We start from the raw sequence: 16,544 nt of genomic DNA, 5'->3' as shown, positions 1-16,544 counted from the left end.
TACTTTTATCAATGATATATTCTTATAAATTAATGCGCACTTGGATTGGATAATAATAAAGCGGTTTCTATTAATGATTGGGTAAATATCTGAGACACGGATTGGGTAAATAACGATGAAACGGTTTGAATGGTATTATTGCGTTTTTGTGTTAAATATTCAGTGTTGAAACTAAAGGTGGGGCTCTGAGTCATTGGTAATTGGTAACACAGAGAACACAAAGTTTCTCTTTATAATATCGTGTAAAATGGTGGATAGCAAGATGTATCTCTTGTGTACATAACTTATATACCAACCCTGATAACCGTATAATCCTGTATCCTTGGGAAGACCCACGGGGATAACAATAAGGATTATAATAAAGAACAAAAAGATATGACACAGAAAGCAGGATGAAAGAGAAAAAAAGATGAACATTCTTATTACAAGACTTATTAAGCAAGATTATTCAGCATCACTTTCCTGCAAATGTAAGAACAAATAGATTTTAGTGTCATAAGCTTTTATCTACATGTTTAATGACTGTTTACATGATTTTGCCTCTGTTCCCTATAATAGGATAAGAGTAGACTTCGTATTTCTGTCACATTAACATACATATCTAGTATCTTTACACAGCATAACACCTTGGAGAATATAGTTACTGATTACATTAAACACACTACGAGTATTTGTCCCCCTCCATCTTGCACCCAAAAAAATTATATCTTATGAGCATTCCCCACAGCGTCCGTTTGAATTCCAGCTGTATCGCTCGCTCCACTAGAAGGGCCTTCTGTTAAAACACGGACGGTCACTAACACCTATAACTTAGAGGTAAAAAGATGGGCCTAGACTATAAAATAAGATATAATACCTACATATTGAAATATTGCTTTGAATCTCTACTTTCTTACTCTTCTGTTCTTTTCAATTCTATATAATTCGGTATAATTTGGGTCTTGTATTTGATAATGTCTTAGATTATGTTGGTGATCATTTTTCGGCTACCGGAAAGAGTGAAAGAATTGGAAACAAGACAAATTGAAACTTTTCAATACTTGTGTATTTCAGAGCGTCTTCTTTCGTTTGCAGATGCTCAATTACACTTATGTTAGTTATGAATACCGCAATATCACTAATTTCAAATTTCAAATCTGAAATTTTAAAACAGTCAAATTTTAAACCACTACAATTAAATAAAATAAGAAAAAAACAGAAAGATTCGAGCCAGGTATATACAACTTGGTGCAGGGAACAAGACAATACAAGATAAAACTAAGTTTAAACCATGATTTCACTGATACTTTTAAAGAAAACAACAATAGTAGACAATGAAAACAAAAAAAATGGTACTGAAAGATACCTATAATTGGGTACTAACCAACAACTTGTTCTAATAGTAATAGCACACCATAGACTTACTCCCCATTCCAGAAAAATACAGCACTAATGTTTTGGATAAAAATAAAATGCCAAATGAAACATATCCTAATGTTCATTTGCATTCATTTAGTACTACTGGGGATAAAAGATAATGTTCACTATTGTATTAATTTCTTGAAAAAAGAGCCAAAAATGCATTTTGGCATGTTTTCTTAGTCACAAAAATCAAAGACTTGGAACAAGTCTAAACATTCAAAATCCCAAGTATAATGCCGAAATTTGGCTCTGATTTTCACTTTTTTTGTATTACTTTAATTAAATGTTTGGTTTAAAAAATGAACTGTCTTTCCAAAAAATAGAATTAAAAATTGAAATTAGACTTCGTACAAGTCTTTAGACTCGATTGTCACTGCTTAAGAAAAAAACCATAAACTCATGTTTTTGGCCCTCAATTGACTTTTATTGCCAGTTAGGACTAACTAAAGGATTGGAATTTAGCTATGTTACATTTGGCAGAACTTGGTAATATTTTTTAATCCCAAAAACTTAGTTCTGTATTTTTTTGGAATGGGGAGTACTTCTAATACAATCTCTTTGAGGAGTAGTATTTGATGTCGTCGGTAAATATTAACAGGTGAAACTCAGACATTCGTAAGAATTGCCCGTTTTCACATCATTACTACTATCACTTTTTCTATTATCATCCTCCAAACAGAACAAACATTAGGACTCGACTATGTACATGGCACTTTTGAATCCAGTTTTGTCATAACCGATCTGAATTCGGTGCAATGTATCGAGTGACGCTTGACTCGCACACGCAATCCTATTATAGTCCATTTGGTTTCCTCGAGACAGTGGTGTTCGCGTGTAATACACGCGCAATCAAAGGCGGTGTATCTGTAGGGCGCGCGCAGTCACTTCGCGCCACATCGCGAGCAACAGATACACCGCCTTTGATCTCGCGTGTATCAAACGTGGACGCTATTATCTAGAGGAAGTCACGTGGACTGTAATAGTGCGTAGTGCGTATACCCACATGATCTTATTTAATTTAGATCGGTTCTTAGCATAGCCCTTGTGAACAAACGCTAGGTAAATCAAAGCCGTATTGGGTTCGAATCGATGTAGATTGACAGTGTCTTATATACATACATTTTTGCTCCACAATGTTGGCTATCGGAAATAAGTAATAAAAAATGAAAAAATATCGGTTCAAGGTTGATCAAGATGTTTCATTGGTGTATTTAATAATACGGCTAGTTAGCTGTCGGCTGGTCCCCCTACTAGTCAATTGTCCGCCCCTTCCCTCTAGTAGACTAACCCCAGGCCCCGCACCTGTCTGTTACAGATGAAAATATGGGTTAACCTACTCATGCAATTGCAATAGTATAATCTCTTCATTTTATGATGGAAATAAATTGGTGTCTTTCTGTTTTTAATGGGTGACATTAGTTAGAAAGGGTTAAGGTTGCTCATCGTATATGCACTTTATGTGCTTATGTAGAAAGATAACACTATCAAAACTCGTTGATGATCAGCTTGTATAATGAATGAGGAAATATGATCGAATACAAAAGGTTAAATCGTCTGCACACGTGCCCTGAAATTTTTATCGAAGTGGCGCTTTGGGAACGAGAAAACGCTCGAATTAATTTAATGGTTTTCCCCCTTCCCGAGCTAGCCACCTCATTAAACCATGACATGGATGAACTCATGCTTTACTTATAATGAAGCCCCTTCACTGGGGCCCACTGAATGGCGAAAGTGCGGCTTTGTTGATAAAGTGCGCGTGATCGGAGATCCATAATTTGTAATATTCGTCTAATCGCATGGATGTGACTCAAAGCGGACAGTTACTGGTCAACAAAGCGCATATAAAAACGTGACGGTATACAGTCTTGTCCACCAAAAATCGACCATGTAGTCTCATCTTTCGCCTTAATAACAACGTGTTTGGACGCGTAAGATAAACAAGGCATTTTAGCAATAAAAATATTGTCTATATTAGGGCAGCCAAGGTTGACTCTAAGATGCGCTCTGGGAGTATTATAAGATCCTTTAAGTGTGGATGAGACTGTGCTTGTTTGAGGACTTGTACACGACGCTTCTCTTGTAAGCACTTCTGAGATGATCTCAGCCGCATCTCCTTAGCTGTAATTGAAACGGCCCGTATAACTCTTAATGAAATACCTCGATTATAAATTCTAAACAAGGTAAATGAACCCTGATTCTGTCCGTTATTTGCCTAATCATTTTTTTCTCTTTACTATTTTATATCGTACACTTAATGTTAGATCACGTCTAAACATAGTACGTCGGCCGATGTAATTTCGTCACATAAACTTGTCTGCAGAATCCTAGGGGAAGCTCAATTTAATCAGATATTCTGCCGTCATTCAAATTGGTAATCAAGACTATGTCAACAACCCAGGAAGGGTCAAGAGCAGAATCAATTCTTATTATGTAAAATATAAGGGGGGAAAAGTAACATGATGAAAAGGCCAACGTCCTATATGCCTAAGAGTGACCAGTTTCTTCTAATTATTCTTCTTCACCAATAATACTCCATATATTACGCATCCTCCTCACAATTTGCCATATCACTACATTGAGAGGAAGAAATAGCGGATACAACGTGAAGAGAATCAATGCATCCGTTTTGATCCCTCCAACCATGGCACCACTAATTTATACCTCCCGGCTGAACGCTCTTTACTTTGCTTTAGCTAGTCTACGGTAGATCTAGTCGTGGATGACCTACGTAGATTCATGCCATGCTAAAGTCAGGCCAGTCTAGTCAGAAGTACAAAACAAGTGTGACAGTGTTGATACGCCACGGCCCAAAGGTTGTGCTGCGCGGATGTCGTTCTATTGACCTTCAAAACCACTTGTTCGATTACCTGAATTAGTGGCGTCAACATCAATTTCTCAACGTTTATTTTGTGTAAAAACAAGGGTTACGGGGCAAGCGCTTTCTTCATTTGTAACTACTCCCCTTCACGATATCATCATTGTATACCTGTACGTATTATGTTAGCATTATTATTCAATTTCCGCGTTTGTCATATCTCTGTAACCTGTTCAATCACATTTTGAGTCATTCGAAAAAGTCTACATCAGAAATTCATTCTCGCCTTCTCCAAGCTTAAACCCCTTTCATAAGTCGTTAATTGTTTGTAATATAAGATTATCTTGATATAAGCTATGTGTCACGTTTAAGATTAACATGATGGCCTTAGACAACACGTATAAGTTCATATCATATTCATAAGGGGCTGATTTATCACAACTATCCCGTATAAGCCTATTTCCCACGGCACGGTTCACTATCCTAAATTCACCAGTGTATTAACAAAGTAAGACCTCTGGTCTTTTGGGTACGAATTATCATACTCAAAACACACTAGGGTCAGTATTACTGACTAACACGTATATGAGGGTTATTGAACCGCGTCTCTTGCGTATTGGTATATTATGGACTAACAGTTTAGATTAATGACGGTGAACCCCATTTTCAGTTAACATATTCAAGGCTTGACATTTCACGACACGGTCACTACAAAACAACCAATGTACTTAAAATGCACATGAATAACCCCTCTGTGGTTTAAAAGCAGTTACTGATATGTCTCATGAAACATTAAATATCGGTAACTCTAATTGATATTTCTTTTGTTTAATCTATTCATTAATGTGCTTCAATTACCCATGCCTACTTCGATCGAGTGTTTATTATGTTTATAGTTTGCACTAATTTTAACCTTGAATGAGATGTTTCTGAATATTTTATCACATTTAATGATGCGGTTTCACTTTCTGATAATACATGACTTGTCACATTTTTTCTTTTCTTTAACTATTACAATGATTTCAACCGCTGCCATTGAGCGAATATTTTCTGAGGAGCCAATGGCATTAATCGTTACACCTTTGGCCAAGAAGTATACGATCTACCCTATTTGCGAAAATGCAATCACACTTTACACATCTTTTAAAATAGACACGAACTATTGTAGTTTTATTTAACGAATATTATTGCACATTTCGTATGTGTATGGTATTTTGTTAAGGCTTTTCAATCCCCCAGAAATGGAAAAACGACATTATGCATGTATTAAACAGTAGTATTGCAAGAAGTGGAAAAACGACATTATCCGTGTATTAAACAGTGGTATTACAAGAAGTGGAAAACCGACATTATGCATGTATTAAACAGTCGTATTACAAGAAGTAGAAAACCGACATTATCCATGTATTAAACAGTGGTGTTGCAAGAAGTGGAAACCCGACATTATGCATGTATTAAACAGTCGTATTACAAGAAGTAGAAAAACGACATTATGCATGTTTTAAACAGTGGTATTGCAAGAAGTGGAAAAACGACATTATGCATGTATTAAACAGTCGTATTACAAGAAGTAGAAAAACGACATTATGCATGTATTAAACAGTGGTATTGCAAGAAGTGGAAAAACAACATTATGCATGTATTAAACAATGATACCCACCAAACACAAAAAATGTTTCTAAACAGTTTTATCATATGAATACGTTTTGGTTTTGGTCAAAACGTGTTAGCGCTATATAAAGGTAGTTATTAAAATATTTTTAAAGCGTTAATATGAACAAACACTACAACAACATTTCAAATTAAATTTAACTAAATTTGTCAAAAGGTTTTTTGACAAACATTTTTGTAGAATTATTTTGTTAACTCTTAATAACACTGTGTTAGAATGTTTTGCAGCAAGTTTTCAAGCATATCTTCTGAATGTTATTAAAACGTTTTATACCCTATATAACCCGACATTTAAACGTTTTTTGTAAAACATTTTGTGTTTGCCGAAGTGGAAAACCGACATTATGCATGTATTAAACAGTGGTATTACAAAAAGGGGAAAAACGACATTATGCTTGTATTAAACAGTGGTATTGCAAGAAATGGAAAAGCGACATTATGCATGTATTAAACAATGGTATAGCAAGATGTGAAAAAACGACATTATACATGTATTAAACAGTGGTATTGCACGAAGTAGAAAAACGAATTTATACGTGTATTAAATACTGGTATTTACAAGAAGTGGCCAAACAACATTATATAAATGAATCAAACAATAGTATGGCAAAAAGTGGAAAAACGACCTTATTAACCAAAAAACAGTGGTATTACAAAAGGTGGAAACTGACATAATAAACAGCGGTATTCAACTAAATTGACATACTGTACAACGTGTTTATTGAACATCGGTATTTCAAGTGGGTTAATAATTAAACAGTGGTAAGTTTATTTCAAGATGAAAAACAATTGTTACAAATCGCCATATGTAATATAAAAGAAGAAGACCAACGATGTAACGATTTATACCATTGGATGGCTACTCAGTAAATAGTCGCTCAACTAAATTCAGTGTAATAGTCAAGAGAAACTGTAAACATGAATATACGCGAGGAACTAAACGCATAATGTCGCTTTTCCACTTCTTGCAATACCACTGTTAATACATGCATAATGTCGCTTTTCCACTTCTTGCAATACCACTGTTTAATACAAGCATAATGTCGCTTTTCCACTTCTTGCAATACCACTGTTTAATACATGCATAATGTCATTTTTCCACTTCTTGCAATACCACTGTTTATTATTACATCTTGCAATACATGCATAATGTCGCTTTTTCCCTTCTTGCAAATACACTGTTTAATACATGCATAATGTCGTTTTTCCACTTCTTGCAATACCACTGTTTAATACAAGCATAATGTCGTTTTTCCACTTCTTGTAATACCACTGTTTAATACATGCATAATGTCGTTTTTCACTTCTTGCAATGCCATTGTCTAATACAAGCATAATGTCGTTTTCTACTTCTTGCAATACCACTGTTCAATGCATGCATAAAGTCGCTTTTCCACTTCTTGTAATTGTAATACAACTGTTTAAAACATGCAAAATGTCGGCTTTTCACATCTTGCAATACCACTGTTTAATACAGGTATAATGTCTTTTTCCACTTCTTGCAATACCATTGTTTAATACAAGCATAATGTCGCTTTCCACTTCTTGCAATACCACTGTTTAATACATGCATAATGTCATTTTTCCACTTCTTGCAATACCACTGTTTAATATATGTATAATGTCGCTTTTCCACTTCTTGCAATACCACTGTTTAATACATGCATAATGTCGTTTTTCCACTTCTTGCAATGCCACTGTTTAATACAAGCATAATGTCGTTTTTCCACTTCTTGTAATACCACTGTTTAATACATGCATAATGTCATTTTTCACTTCTTGCAATACCATTGTTTAATACAAGCATAATGTCGTTTTCTACTTCTTGCAATACCACTGTTCAATGCATGCATAAAGTCGCTTTTCCACTTCTTGTAATTGAAATACCACTGTTTAAAACATGCAAAATGTCGGCTATTCACATCTTGCAATACCACTGTTTAATACAGGTATAATGTCTTTTTCCACTTCTTGCAATACCATTGTTTAATACAAGCATATTGTCGTTTGGCCACTTCTTGCAATACAATTAATTAATATGCATAAAGCCGTTTTTACCACGCAATGTCGTGTTTGTACTTCTTGCAATTATATTATTGTTTACTGCATAATACAGTATTTCCAAATCTTGCAATACCATTATGTAATACATGTATAATGTCGTTTTAGCAAATCTTGCAATACCACTGTTGAATATATGCATAATATCGTTTTCTACTTCTTGCAAATCCACTGTTTAATACAAGCATAACGCCGTTTGGCCACTTCTTGTAATAATGTACCACTGTTTAATTTACATGCATGTCGGGTTTTTTTTAACTTCTTGTAATACCAGTGTCTAATACATGCATGGTGTCGGTTTTACACAACTTGCAAATTATACCACTGTTTAATACATGCATAATGTCGTTTTTACACTTCTTGCAATACAATTATTTAATACATGCATAACGTCGTTTTTACACTTCTTGCAATACCACTGTTTAATACATGCATAATGTCGTTTTTCCACTTCTTGCAATACCACTGTTTAATACATGCATAATGTCGCTTTTCCACTTCTTGCAATACCACTGTTTAATACAAGCATAATGTCGTTTTCCACTTCTTGCAATACCACTGTTTAATACATGCATAATGTCGGTTTTCACTTCTTGCAATACCACTGTTAAATACAAGCATAATGTTGTTTTTCCACTTCTTGTAATACCACTGTTTAATACATGCATAATGTCGGTTTTCCACTTCTTGGAAAACCACTGTTTAATAAATGTATAATGCCGTTTGGCACCTCTTGTAATACCACTGTTTAAATATATGCATAATGTCGTTTTTCACTTCTTGCAATACCACTGTTTAATACAAGCATAATGTCGTTTTTCCACTTTTTGTAATACCATTGTTTAATACATGCATAATGTCGGTTTTCCACTTCTTGGAACACCACTGTTTGATACACGTATAATGCCGTTTGGCCACCTCTTGTAATACCACTGTTTAATATATGCATAAAGCCGTTTTCCACATCTTGTAATACCATTGTTTAATGCATGCATAGCCATAATGTCGTTTTTCCATTTCTTGCAATACCACTGTTTAATACATGCATAGTGTCGGTTTTCCACTTCTTGTAATACCACTCTTTAATACATGCATAATGTCGTTTTTCCCACTTCTTGCAAATTTGCAATACCACTGTTTAATACAAGCATAATGTCGTTTTTCCACTTTTTGAAATACCATTCTTTAATATTTGCATAATGCCGTTTTTCCACTTGCAATACCATTGTTTAAAACAAGCATTCACTGACTTTCTACATGAAACATTTACTCATCCACTCCGTTACCAGCTGCATTGACAGGTGTGTTGTTTCATAAACCAAACGTTAGCAAGTCGACAGAAGAACATATTCCTTTTTTGGGGAAAGATGCGCACTTTGGCGTACTGAATCTCCTTCGTTTCAAATGAATAACTGGTAGCACATTGACCACACAAAACAATTATGACTGGCTCGCAAGCACCTCTCCTTGAAGGCACATAGCATATAATCACATAACACACAACACCTTTGTCACAAATATCTTGATTCTCTTTTTGAATACCAAACTTGTAAGTTCTATTAACATTATTTTAGCAACATAGTTTGTCCATATTATGCAGTGCAATGATTAATTTGTAATGTGGGATTTCCTGATCCATAAATAGGTCTGACTGACTTTGCTATTGTGATTACACTATTTGATACCTACAAAAATGCCGCTTGCACTTTAGGCAATACCACTTTAAATACATAGGCCTACATAATGTTTATCAACTACTTAATTGTAATACCACTGGTTAAAAGTAACCGGATGAAATTAAACTGACGCAACTGTATCCCGTATCCTATGATTGCAAGATTGTAATAGAGAAAGACATTTATTTTTTTAGGTTAATAATTGCCACGGCGATACTTAAGTTATTAATTTATATATACACTTTAGTTTACGTAATGAAAATGAACTACTCACGTTTTAAACAATAATTTCACTTTTCACTTCCGGCGTTCATCTTTACCTCCAGCCAAAACAAATACCCAGCATGCATCACGGGTAGTTAATACCAATATGCAAATGCAGATGAAGTAGGGATATTAATCAGTTGTCATTAAGTCGTCTGGTGCGTAATAATAATGTTATCACTGCTTGTAGAGTGTCATAATTAACCACTTAGTCTGTGTTATGTGATCACGGCCAACCTGACGTTAACTAAAGCTGTCGTAGCTAGCCGTGGTGATCCACTGCTGTGTCATGTCTACATGTTTCAGTATGGACTGTAGATATTGCGTTTTATTTTAAGATTAACCGTGTTTCCAAACGGAATGACATTTATATAATCAATTTGAATTACAGGCAGATGACAAAGGAATGTAATTTTCTTATTATTTTCAGATGATAAGAATATTGATTAACAGAATATTTCGACTTCTTAATTTCGCCGTTACACATACTATGTAAGAACCCCGGGGGCTCAACTTTTATTTTATATGGGGATGTACTGCCGGCATTCCAAAAAACTACCCGATTTTAAATCAAATTTGACGAAAAAAACAGACCCAAAATTATACCAATTTTTGATAAATTTTTGCGAATGTTACTAAAAATCGATGAAAATTGGGCACTTTTTCGGAAAAATATTGAAAAAAAGACACTTTCTTAAACCAAATTTTCATGAAATTGAGCGCCATTAATAAACGAGTCTAATCTAAATGACTGAAAATGCACCCCGAACACTTCCGAATCTGTCGCACATCCCCGTATCCTCATTTCCACTAACAACCCCCCTCCTCCCGTAAGATATTTTGTTTTGGCTCAAAATGAGAGATTGTTACACCGATGCAGATTACAGCCCTTGCTCAAACCGTAGATAATTAGTTATTTAGATCATTAGTTGTGAGTATAAAGTATGACTGTAGCTGTAACTTATAATTTCCCTATTTAGTTTGATATTAAATACTTTAAATAAGTATCGAAGGCACACAAAAATATTAAGGATTAATGTTCATACGACCAGGTTATTTTGTCAAAGCTTACAATTAAATAAATCTGTTAAAAAGAAACTTTGAAGAAATTCAAATAGTATACTTTTATATCCATTGTAAATATATTTACAAAATCATCATACAATAAATCGTCGTGAAAATGAGATGCGCACGCAGCGCTCTTTTTGAATTAATAATATGACCGCATGTGGTGAAAAAAGAAACTAGTTTACATTATTCACTTGTTTCAGTTTAAATTGTGTCGAAGAACTATGATCATAAGTGTTACGGGGCATAGCCATATTTCGCACGCAGGCATCACTTACGCATCGTATCTATCCCTCTATTTGAAACGGTCGTGCATTAATAATAACAAGATCATAACAAAATATATCTAGAAATGTGACAGCAAGTTGAAAAATCTCAAAGTGTTTTAACCTAAAGTTTTGCAACCCGTCAATCATCCCAATGCCTTTTGATAATAACGATGCATTAGTTATAGCAAGTCCATAATTAATCACAATATGACGGGATTCATGGGATTATATTCCATAAAGAAATGTTGATCAAATTCTTACATGATTTAAAAGGGATTTATTTCCTCGGGACTAAAGGAGAAATATGCATTAATTTTACAATATGTTTTCGTTATCAAATTTTGCTTCTAACCATTGTGCATTAATGTTTCATACCTACCTTGTCTTGTTCAATCTTTCTTTCTCACATTGGGGAAGGGTAAATTGGATCTGATTTTTTATATCTTAGACTGGAGCGAGCGAGCGAGCGTCATGTTCGTATTATAACTATACATATTAATACTAAAATATTCTTGCTATCCGTGATGGATTTATAAAAGATAAAACTGGAACCAACTAACACCAAATCGTTTTACTATTACCTGCACTCCAAAAAAGGTGTGTATTGTTGCACTGTATGTTCAGACTATTTGCTACGCATTTTTACCTACTTATTTGGAAAATGGAAATGTCTGTCTTTTAAAGCTTGTTTCGTCTTTATAAATTGCTTTCATAAAATATGTTCGTCTACAAAAAATGTAGAAATATCAAGGTGGAACTGTAAATGCAATTCTATCGCAAAGGATGGCAAATGGGTTATAAATTAGTTCTATTTGAATAACGTTTGAACCGATAAGGGTGAAATTTAAAACATAATTATTTGATATTAATTGGAAGTTGATTAAAAATAAATTCTCTTGCTATCAAAGAACATTCGTATTGCTGTATAAATTTACATTCGTCTCAATTAAATAACATGAGTGACATTGACTACGGGGACTGAAATGACATGCGGAAATCTCATGAAAACTGTTGAACGATTCTAAGTAACCAAGAAAATTTTAAATATTTCTCTTGAGAACGCAAATTAAAGATTCTGGTCCAAGTATCTAAAACAATTTTGAAAACATTATTTATGTATTATCAAAATAAAATAGAATTATCTACGAATGTGGAATAAGCTTATTATCAAATACACGAAATTATTAAAAAGACAACAAACACCGTTCTCATGTGGCGATAAACTTGTAACCGAACCATGGCAGTGATCACTCCTTCAGAGGGGAAGTAAATATGTTGGTCTCGTATGCAGTACAGCTATGTCCGCACCTTAGTCCGCACAAAGAACTCAAAGTTCTCAAAGACAACGCGGTTCTCATGTGACGATAAACTGGTAACCGAACCATGGTAGTGATCCTCCTTCAGAGGGGAAGTAAAGATGTGCGTGCAGGCAGAGAGCGATGCCTGTACAAAGAACTCAAAGTCTGTATCGAAAGGAGTAGAGCGTAAACCAGATTGCCTCGATCAGTTTGGCAAAGTGAACTACTTTGAAATCCAGATTGAAGAAGCAATGCTGTCTAAGAGCAACACCGCTACAATAGGGTCTAATAAATAACGATTACTAAATGAAATAATAAGATAAATAAAATCGTCTAACATCAATCGATTTGTTAAGTAGCAGAACAAGTTATGAATGCTATAACCATTGGCATAACGCCTTTAGCCTATCAAGAGACTCAACCGGCAAGTCTAACTTCCGATTGAAGAGTGCTGTTTATTTTGTCCTTTAACGAAATCCATAATTCTTGATAACTAGATGGACAAGATGGAAAAGGTTTTTCCGGACAGTTAAGAAGCATTGGTCAGTTCAATAACGTGTTTGCCTAACTGGTTCTCTAATTGATTATATAAAGTGACTTCGGCCAATATGCACTTTTCTTAATTCTTTCTACCGGTTGTAATCCTAATGTATCGCGAGTGACCAAAGTGGGAATGACCTAAATTTCAAAGTTTTTCCTTCATCTAATTTTGTTTGCAGGAAGATAAGATAACTTAAAAGTTGCGCTGTTTAAAGACACATTCAGTGATCCCAGCGCAAGTGTAAAAAAATTGTTTATAAATTGCTTAAAAGTGAAGGATAAGTCATTCAAATTGTCATTTGGCATTTTTGAAATTACATGTAGCTAGGTATATGCTGTCAGTATCTAAATTATAGATTCATGTAAAATGTCTTATTTTGTCTTAAATACACGGCTTTCGGCTGAACCATTGCAGGCTATGTTAGCACATATCTATGACAATGACAAAGGTGCCAACATCTGAATTTTGATGATTTTTACGATCATCTAGATGAGCAAATCACTGAATGGGCCTTTAAGTGTTGCATTGACTACTATTATGAACACTGCATTTCACCTCAAATTTAAAATTTGATAATAATCATTATCAAAAGCAGGATAATGTTTGTGAAAATAGACTTCTAGGGAAATACAGATGTCCTCATGTGTCTTGACCATTATAACCCTGTGTAGCTCGTGTGTATTCTATTGACACTCAAATAAAAAATTGCATTCAGAAAAATCTCATTGGAATAACGTGTGTAGTGGTTGTGTGAAGGCGATTTTGCACGTTTGTTGTGTGTTATCTTTAGTATATGAAGGGTCAGAGCAAGTGTGTTCATGAAACGTGTAGTAGTCCGTACGCGTTTGGAGTATGAATATATTTTACGTGTCTAGTTATCTATTGGGCTATTCCATTTAAAATTCATACTACCTCTGTGGAAGATTTTGGAAATATCAGCCAAAGGGGGAGTATGTTTTACAACTGTAATTGGTCAGGGTTATTCATTTTAAAACCCATACTCCCCCTGTATTATTGTTTTACCTATATCTTCCACAACTGCAGTGAGTATTTCAAATGGAAGTTACCCGGCTCTCTATTCTATTTGAAACTCATACTCCCTCTGTGGAAGACTTTAGATAAATCTTCCACAGGGGTAGTGTGGATTTTAAATGGAATAGCCCAATTTTTTCTACATACAAACCATACTCAATGGCATAGCAAAACTTGGAAAAACTACACTATGTATTTCAGATGACAAGAGATGATAGTATAAGAAGTGATAAAACCATATTATTTACAGTTTGAAATATTTTGTTGGATTTAAGTTTGATAGACATACAAATCCATTTAATAGATTTTAATAAGTACATACATGTATGTTTGTGCGTGTGTTTGTGAGAGAGTCAGTTGAGTGCACGCATTTCTCATGAATGTTTGAGAGCGCCGAGTAGTTAAAGAGGAAGCCCCGCCAGAACAGTTCTTCTGGGATGAACCAAATCTGCCTGGTTATCAAATTAAGTCAGTGACAAGGATATCTATGAATTTTACGTATGCTAATTGATGTTTTAATTGATGTTTTAATGTTATTGCATCAATTTGCATCCGTCAAATTCAGAAATAACCTTGTCACTGATTAATTTGATAACCAGGCAGGTTTTGTTCACCGCCAAGAAGAACTGCTCTGGTGGGGCTTGGTCTTTAAGTTCTTTAGGCGAACAGTTAGTGTTTTTTATTTATTTATTTATTTATTTATTTATTGGTTCACACAATTTTTCCACCTTTATGTTTTTGATGTTTTGGTTATTACCATTACTCCTGAACTATCAATTATTAATTATCTACAAGAGGTTATTGAATTCACTTTTATATACAAATGTCGCTTGATTTTGTTTGCAACAAGAAGCCGTTAGCAGATAACAATTTTTGACTATTTCTGATGAAATAAACTAGTAAAAAACTAGTATGTCCTCAACTCGGGACCCACCTGTCCATCTGAGACTAACTTGAAATCATTGTGATTGACTTGTCTCTGAATGCGTTATAATAGCCTAACCATCATACGTGCGTTGCTAACTTCACAGCTACAGTGCCATTATTACTTGCCAATCTCTTAATCCATTCTCTGCGGATGACACGGGCTTAATACAGGTGGAACTTTTTTAAATGTTTCAATTATTTTCAATTTACTTATTTATATGAACATATTTGTATTCAGCATGAAATGTGCGTTAAAATGAGTACAAACATGCCTAGCATCGGGTCAGTGGTTCTTGAGTTATACCTTGATTATTTAGATAGAACGGACAATCCATCTGCGTATTCATACGATGAACGTGCATATCTCTTAATCCTACGTCCTCTGCATAGAGTGCTCCAACCCGTGATCCGACAGGTTATTTGTCACACGTCAGCAGCGCTCCTCCTCCCTTACCTGCTTACTGCCATGTCAACTCTCAGTTTCTCAACTAAGAGGTCCTGAACTATTCTTAGCTTTGGTTAAAGTGTGTTTGATGATAGAAAACCTAAGTCATTGCATGGATTATACGTTTGTTTCGTCTTCTTTATTTACTTAACTCTGTCATAGAATCAAATTTGTGATTGTGATTCTTATTTTAAAGATAAGAAACTATCGAATGCAAAAAAGTATAGCGCTTTTGTTTTTATCCGCTTATAAAACCAATTTCAAAATTAAAGTCACTTTCATTGTTAGCTCATGCGATTAGAAATATGCAAATGCAAGTGGAAATTTAAACAATTTAAAAATAGTTCAAGAGACAACATTTTGTCAAAAACAAAACCCAAATATATAATTTGTATTCTTATACTAACATTTCCTGATCTATGGAGTCTCAAGCCTAACCAAATACAGACTAATTTGTTTTACGTTTCACGAATGCTTTCCATTTAGATAAATAAATTAGGTAAATACAATTGTTTAGATAAAAATTACTGCGTCCACAATTAACATAACTTGGCTGCTGAAGAAAGCGATTCCAGTCAAACTATCTGGGTTAACGTTTTTGTACAAACAAGATGCATTATGGTTTTGAACTTTCAAATTTATTCTAAAAAAGCATGAGTAATAAAGGCAAAATTTGTTTAACCTTTGGAAGACTCTTTCACGATACCTAACAAGTGCTTGTACTATATGTGTATCCTTCAAGTCAACGATGGTATACAGTAATCAACTCAATCGATATTATCATCATAGATTAATAGAAGCATACGTAATGAGTCTGGTCACCGCAAGCCAACAACGGTCATTCCCCCTTCCTTGATTAAATTGTGACCATGCCACTTTCCCCCTCCCCATCTCAGTTTTCTCGGACAAGTCCAGAAAATCAAAGTAAATGGAGCAACCGTAAGTCAATTATTGAGCTAATTGAGTCCCCACCTTATACCAGGACCTCTGTCACGTTCATCTTTTAAAGGACACCACTATATCATATACGACAATCCCGTGTTTACTTGGAAAGAGTGTCCACGCAATAATATTAT

General features: G+C 34.6%; 1 protein-coding gene across 1 annotated transcript in view; it reads right to left on the bottom strand.

Annotated features, from left to right (window-relative positions):
• Positions 1–16,544, bottom strand: part of LOC140158975 (uncharacterized) — a 564,514-nt gene that overhangs the window by 131,349 nt on the left and 416,621 nt on the right. The gene's annotated exons all lie outside the window — the stretch shown is intronic.

This window comes from Amphiura filiformis, chromosome 8 (genome assembly GCF_039555335.1).
Source record: "Amphiura filiformis chromosome 8, Afil_fr2py, whole genome shotgun sequence".
Classification (NCBI taxonomy): domain Eukaryota; kingdom Metazoa; phylum Echinodermata; class Ophiuroidea; order Amphilepidida; family Amphiuridae; genus Amphiura; species Amphiura filiformis.
The sequence above is the reverse complement of the archived record's forward strand: the minus strand, read 5'-3'. Positions and strand labels throughout refer to the sequence as shown.